A 6,000-nucleotide genomic window follows, 5' to 3' on the forward strand; every position below is an offset into this window, starting at 1 on the left:
CAATCATCCTAAAATACTCTGTTCCTGGAATCAGCATTCAAGAAGGACGTTAACATACTGAATAGCAAATTCAGAAAAATGCTATCAAAGGTGGGAGAGGAGGACAGGCAGTATGGAAACAAAGCCCAGTGAGGAATGATTAAAGGATCTGGTGTGTTTAACCTGCAGGAAAGACAACAAAGGCAAGATTCAATAGCAGTTTTCAAATATCAGAAGGACTGCCACTCAGAGCAGAGAATGAACTCATTCTCTATTGCCTCGGGAGACAGGACCAGAATTAACAATTACAAAGGAAGAGGTTCAGACTAGACATTAAGAAACACTATACATATCAATGGCACAGAATTCCCTATGACTTGGCGAATTCCCCTTTGCTAAAGAACTTCAGATAGAGGCTGTATGGTGACCTAGAGATGTCCCAGCATATTTGGCACTGAACAGAGGGCTGGTTGATCAACAATTTGCCTCATGCATTGATGGTTTTGCTGACAGAACTAGATGTGCACGGTGTAAAAATAAGTAGATCTTGTTACTAAGAAAACCAACAACTTTCTGAAACTATTCACTTCCAGAAAATTTAGGAATGGATACATGACGTAGAATAACTTGCACAAAGAACCAGTGTCCAGAAACCTCTTATTGGAGAATAACTTTATTATTAATTTATCTGAATCATAAATCCTTATGACTGGGAAAGATTCAACTAGTGCAAAATGCAGAAGTGTGGGCAGTTATATGTGCTCCAAGGATTGAACATGTTGCACCTCTGCTTTGCAAAATAAATCGATTGCCACTTTGCTTTGGGGTCCAATTAAAGTCATATTGAGCCGCAGTGGCGCAATGGTTAGAGAGCAGTACTGCAAATTACTTCTACTGATCAGCGGCTGCCAGAAGTTTGGCAGATCGAATCTCACCAGGCTCAAGGTTGATTCAGTCTTCCATCCTTCCGAGGTCAGTAAAATGAGGACGCAGATTGTTGGGGGGGCAATATGCTGACTGTAAATCCGCTGAGAGAAGGCTGTAAAAGCACTATGAAGTGGTATATAAATCTAAGTGCTATTGCTATTGCATATATGGCATGGGACCAGGTTATTGGATGGGCCGCTTCTCCCCAGTTACATCATGTTTAGCAGGAGAGCATGTTGAAAATCCCATCAGCTAGGGAATTTTATCATGCGGGACTTGGGACAAGAGCCTTTTCTACCATGGCCTCTGTCCTGTGAAATATTATTCTGCTGAAGATGACACTGGCCCCAACCCTATTGGCCTTCCAGGAGGCCCTTAAAACATGATTCTGTCACCTGACTTGGGGATCCCTTGGCAGAGAATAGAATAGAAAAGAATTTTTATTGGCCAAGTGTAATTGGACAAACAAGGAATTTGTCTTGGTGCATATGCTTTCAGTGTACATAAAAGAAAAGATACGTTCATCAAAAATCATAAGGTACAGCACTTAATGATAGTCATAGGGTACAAATAAGCAATCAGGAAACAATATCAATATAAATTGTACAAGCAACAAAGTTACAGTCATACAGTCATAAGTGGAAGGAGATGGGTGGTGGGAACGATGAGAAGATTAATAGTAGTGCAGACTTAGTAAATAGTTTGACAGTATTGAGGGAATTATTTATTTAGCAGAGGGATGGTGTTCGGGGAAAAACTGTTCTTGTGTCTAGTTGTTCTGGTGTGCAGTGCTCTATAGCATCTATAATAATATAATAATATTGGGGGCATAGATAATTACTAGTAGAGCCAATTTTAAACCTATTTTAATCTCCAAACATAATATTCTCCCCTCTCCATCTTCATATAGTACTTTAATAGACTTTTTCAGTATTTTGTTTTGTTTTTATTTTAATTTAAAGCTGTTATTTTTTAATAGTCTTTATGTATTTGGACTGCTTTCATTATGTTCACCACCCAGAATCATTATGTGAGATTGATGGCTATACAAATAGGATCAATATATAAACTAAAATTAAAACTATAAGTTGAGGAATCGATGTAAATTATCTGCCAAAGAATGCTGGCTTTCTAGTTGAATTCTCACATCATAATGCGATTTACTTGTTTCGGGATTACTGTAATATGATAATATATTTACCGTGACTGATAAACTGTGGTTTATGTTTTAGTCCTATGTGTAACTCAACCAATTTTATTTAAGAAACCACCATTAACAAAATTGTAGCTCAACCAACATTAAAACAGTTCTGTGCAGGAAACACGAGGATCTACTGAAGTAGATCTTATTTCTGCTTTCTCAAAAATAAATTCAGTACGATTTATTACTCCATAAATAAACTACAGTTCAACTCCTAAAACATATATTAAATATTATGACTATATGGAACATCATCTTCAATTGGGAAAAATATTTTGAATTTAGACATAGTCAATTTGACCGCTCTCACTAAATTGTATACCATTTTTTTCCAGAAAAGAATGTTAAATTCGAAACAGATCGTGACGGAAAGTGACCTATAACTGTGGAATCCTTGGTGCTATCTGAGCTAGATTGCTTGCATGAAGACATTTCATTACCAACTAGTAACATCGTCAGTGCCCATAAACTCTTCATTTCAATTAAACAGTTCTGACGCACAATTTACTTTAATAATTTGTTTAAATGTGATTCAAGAAGAAGGCAATTTGATGGAACCTAATTACATGCCACAGCATATACATTTTTGTAATAACAATGTTTTAAAATGTCACTTTGACATATTTGCTATAGGAAAGGAAAAGGCTGTGAAAAGCAACAAGAATACTTTTCCAAGATCGGTTTTATTAATGTATCATTTTCAGTCATGGTATATTCAATAATATATATTGTGATACTTATACCATAAGTTACGTCCATATCAAACAAATATATATTAACACAATATAAATACTTACGCTAAAACTGATAGATTTTTTTGTAATTCTTAAGTTAATTCACCGCCATTAACTTATTTTCCCAATAATTTGTATTAAAAGAGCAAAAGGGGAGAATCAAAGAAGGACACAACAAAATTGTAAGAACTACTATTTCCTATTTCTCATATTATATTAGAAGTGTCTTATGTGAAATTGTAAAAAATTCAAAGTCATATACAGAAATTCTAGCTCAAAATTCTGAGAGTTGGTACTCTAATACATCTGGAAGACACCACACCACACACAGAGAGATTGACCTAGCTCAATCTTTTCCAATCTACTATTCTAATGCTATAGTGAAAAAAAATATCATCTTTACCACTCATTTTTAATTAAAACCCTATTTTTTTTTTAATTTGATTTATATGCCGCCCTTCTCCAGAGACTCAGGGCGGCTTACAATGCATTAAGCAATAGCCTTCATACTTTTGTATATTTTTTATATAAAGTCAGCTTATTGCCCCCACAAACTGGGTCCTCATTTAACCTACCTTAGAAAGGATGGAAGGCTGAGTCAACCTTGAGCCTGGTAAGATTCGAACTTGCAGAAATTGCAGGCAGCTGTGTTAATAACCAGTAGTTTAATGCACCCTGTTATTAACACAGCTGCCTGCAATTTCTGCAGGCTCTTTTTCCCATGCATCTTCATGGTCTACCTGCCATAGGATTCACAGAATTAATCATTATCTCACTTTACCTTGCTATTGCCCTGTCAAACTGAGAAAGTATATACAAGGACGTGGTTTTTTTTTAAATCGGAATTTCTTACTATAAATTAGGTATCCCCCAGACAGTATTCATGCTTCTTCTGAACAAAATTGTAGGAATGCATCCAATAAACATTTCTCTTACAAATAATGCTTTTGTCCTGCCTGCCAGTGGCAGCTAGCCAAGAAGGACCCCACATTGCAACTAGGAGCCTGGATAGCTCAGCAGACTAATGCATTGTAATTTAACTCCAGCTGTCTGCAATTAATAAATTCGAATCTTGCCAGGCTCAAGGTCGACTCAGCATTCCATCTTTTCTAAGGTAGGTAAATTGAGGACCCAGTTTGTGGGGGCAATAAACTGACCGTATAAAATATACAAAAGGATGAAGGCTATTGCTTAATGCATTGTAAGCCACCCTGAATCTCCGGAGAAGGGCGGCATATAAATCAAATTAAAAAAAAAACAAAACTAGATTTTTGGATTAATTTGTACTCTTGGCCTTTTTCATTTCTGTAAAACCAAAACAACCCTGCGCATAAATGAACTTTCACACCTCTGATGATGCAGATGCCAGAATAACATGTTATGCACAAGGCAACTGGTATGTAATGAATCAAATTTTCAGAGTTCGAGGGATTATTTATGAGTAAGTGTTTGTATCAAATTGAAATCCGCTCAGCCACAAACCGGTTAGTAAGGCTCTTCTGAAATCCGTCACTTAGACCTGCGTGGGTGCGAGCGCCGATCACTTTAACTGCATGGTCACACAGGCTAGGATTCGAATCCATAACGAGTACAAATTATGAATTCAACTGTCTTGGGTTCAGGGTATAATTCAAGGGATAACGGGACTGCTAGGTCCCACGCGGGATTCAACCCTCTCTGAGTGTTCCCAAGTCCTGTGCGTTTTCACGAATTTTCATTACTCTGTTAGCTCGACCCTCCACATACATATAGAGCGCTTTTATAAAATAAAATTAAAAAAAAAATAGTTTTCACAGCAGTCCGGATCTGTTGTCGCTTTTCACCCCGTTGCCGAACTCCGGGATTTCCTGGATATTTCGTCGATTACCTCTACTCATCGGCTCCTACCCTCCCTCCGTCGTTAATGTTGTTCCCACCCCTTCCGTACCTTTTACGCCAGAGAGGTCCCTTCCCTCGGTTGCTTCCTAAAAGCTTCGTCTCCCCTGAAAACCGATCGTTTGTAATCCACTCGATAAAAGTCCCAAGTCCCAATTCCTCCTCGAAGCAAGAATTCGGTTAAGTTCCGTATCTCCGGGATCTGCGTCGCGAGAGGCGGGAAGAGGAAACGAGGTGTGGGGCAGCGGCGCAGGCTGCTGTCACAGTCACACTGAATCAGAAGTGAAAGTAGAAAATAAAGTCTGCTTAGAGGAGATGGAGGAAGAGGGAAAGGGAAAGGGCCGGGATAGGCTCGGAGGCTGGGGAGAGGCTCTGATGTAGAGCTTGGATTTACGATTCCTTTTCTTCTAGTGAATTTAAGGAATTCGTCTTCTTGATCCGAAAAAAAAAAAAAAAAAAAAAACCAACCAACAATAACAAAAAGTCTGGGCATGATTTGTGCCTGCGAATTTCCAACCGAATAATAACCGAGCTTGATTAAGGCACATTGTTAGCGCTAGCCCTATTTATATTACCCAACTCTGAACTTTTCAAAAACACGAACACAAAAAGGGTTGGAATCAACACGCGTGTCATGTTAAAGGCAATTGATATCATTAGAATCCAGGCGCAAAAGATGAGTTGGAAGGTTCTTAAGATGCTCTGCGGGTGTGACTCACCTAAAAAGGGGGCAAGGCTTTCATTGCTGGGTTGTGGGGGAGCATTTTTTTTTTTTTTTACTTTTCTTATGCACACCCCACCCTGATATCTCCTGAAAGCCTTCCATATGTAAGAAGGAATGCTGAGAAGTAAGAGCTGAGACATCCCAGTCATCATCTGATGACGGGGTGGTACCCAAAGATGAAGTTCTTATGAACAAACAGTGAGGATCATACAAAGAGACATTATTTTAGCTAACCTTAGTCTAAGCCATATTGGGTTTTAAACATGACAGTCAGCATTTATATCTTGTCCAGGCAGCTATGCGCAGCTAATAGCAATATTAGCAGGGGTAATATAATCTCCGGAGCTGTTCCAGAGATTAATCTGATCATATTCTGAAGTAACTATATAACTTCCAACTATTTACAAATGCAGCCCTAAATAGAGTACATTGTAGTAGTCCAATCTGGAGATCATTTTTAGATCGTTTTCTTCAGGGAGTGGGAATACTTGCTGTATTAGTCACAGCTGGCAAACACCTTTAATGTGTATACCCATACTTGTTCATTCCACAGGAATTTA

The 6,000-nt window shown here is 38.2% G+C and overlaps 1 protein-coding gene across 1 annotated transcript in view; it reads right to left on the minus strand.

The window, feature by feature from the left end:
- Nucleotides 1–5,379, minus strand: part of STAT6 (signal transducer and activator of transcription 6) — a 101,088-nt gene extending 95,709 nt beyond the window's left edge. Inside the window, exon 1 of the mRNA XM_087886678.1 lies at nucleotides 4,769–5,379. The gene's annotated coding sequence lies outside the window, so the exon portion shown is untranslated. The remainder of the gene's footprint in view (nucleotides 1–4,768) is intronic.
- Nucleotides 5,380–6,000: the final 621 nt, after the last annotated feature.

Source organism: Pantherophis guttatus, chromosome 2 (assembly GCF_059756535.1).
Source record: "Pantherophis guttatus breed Tessera chromosome 2, ASM5975653v1, whole genome shotgun sequence".
In the NCBI taxonomy this organism is placed as follows: domain Eukaryota; kingdom Metazoa; phylum Chordata; class Lepidosauria; order Squamata; family Colubridae; genus Pantherophis; species Pantherophis guttatus.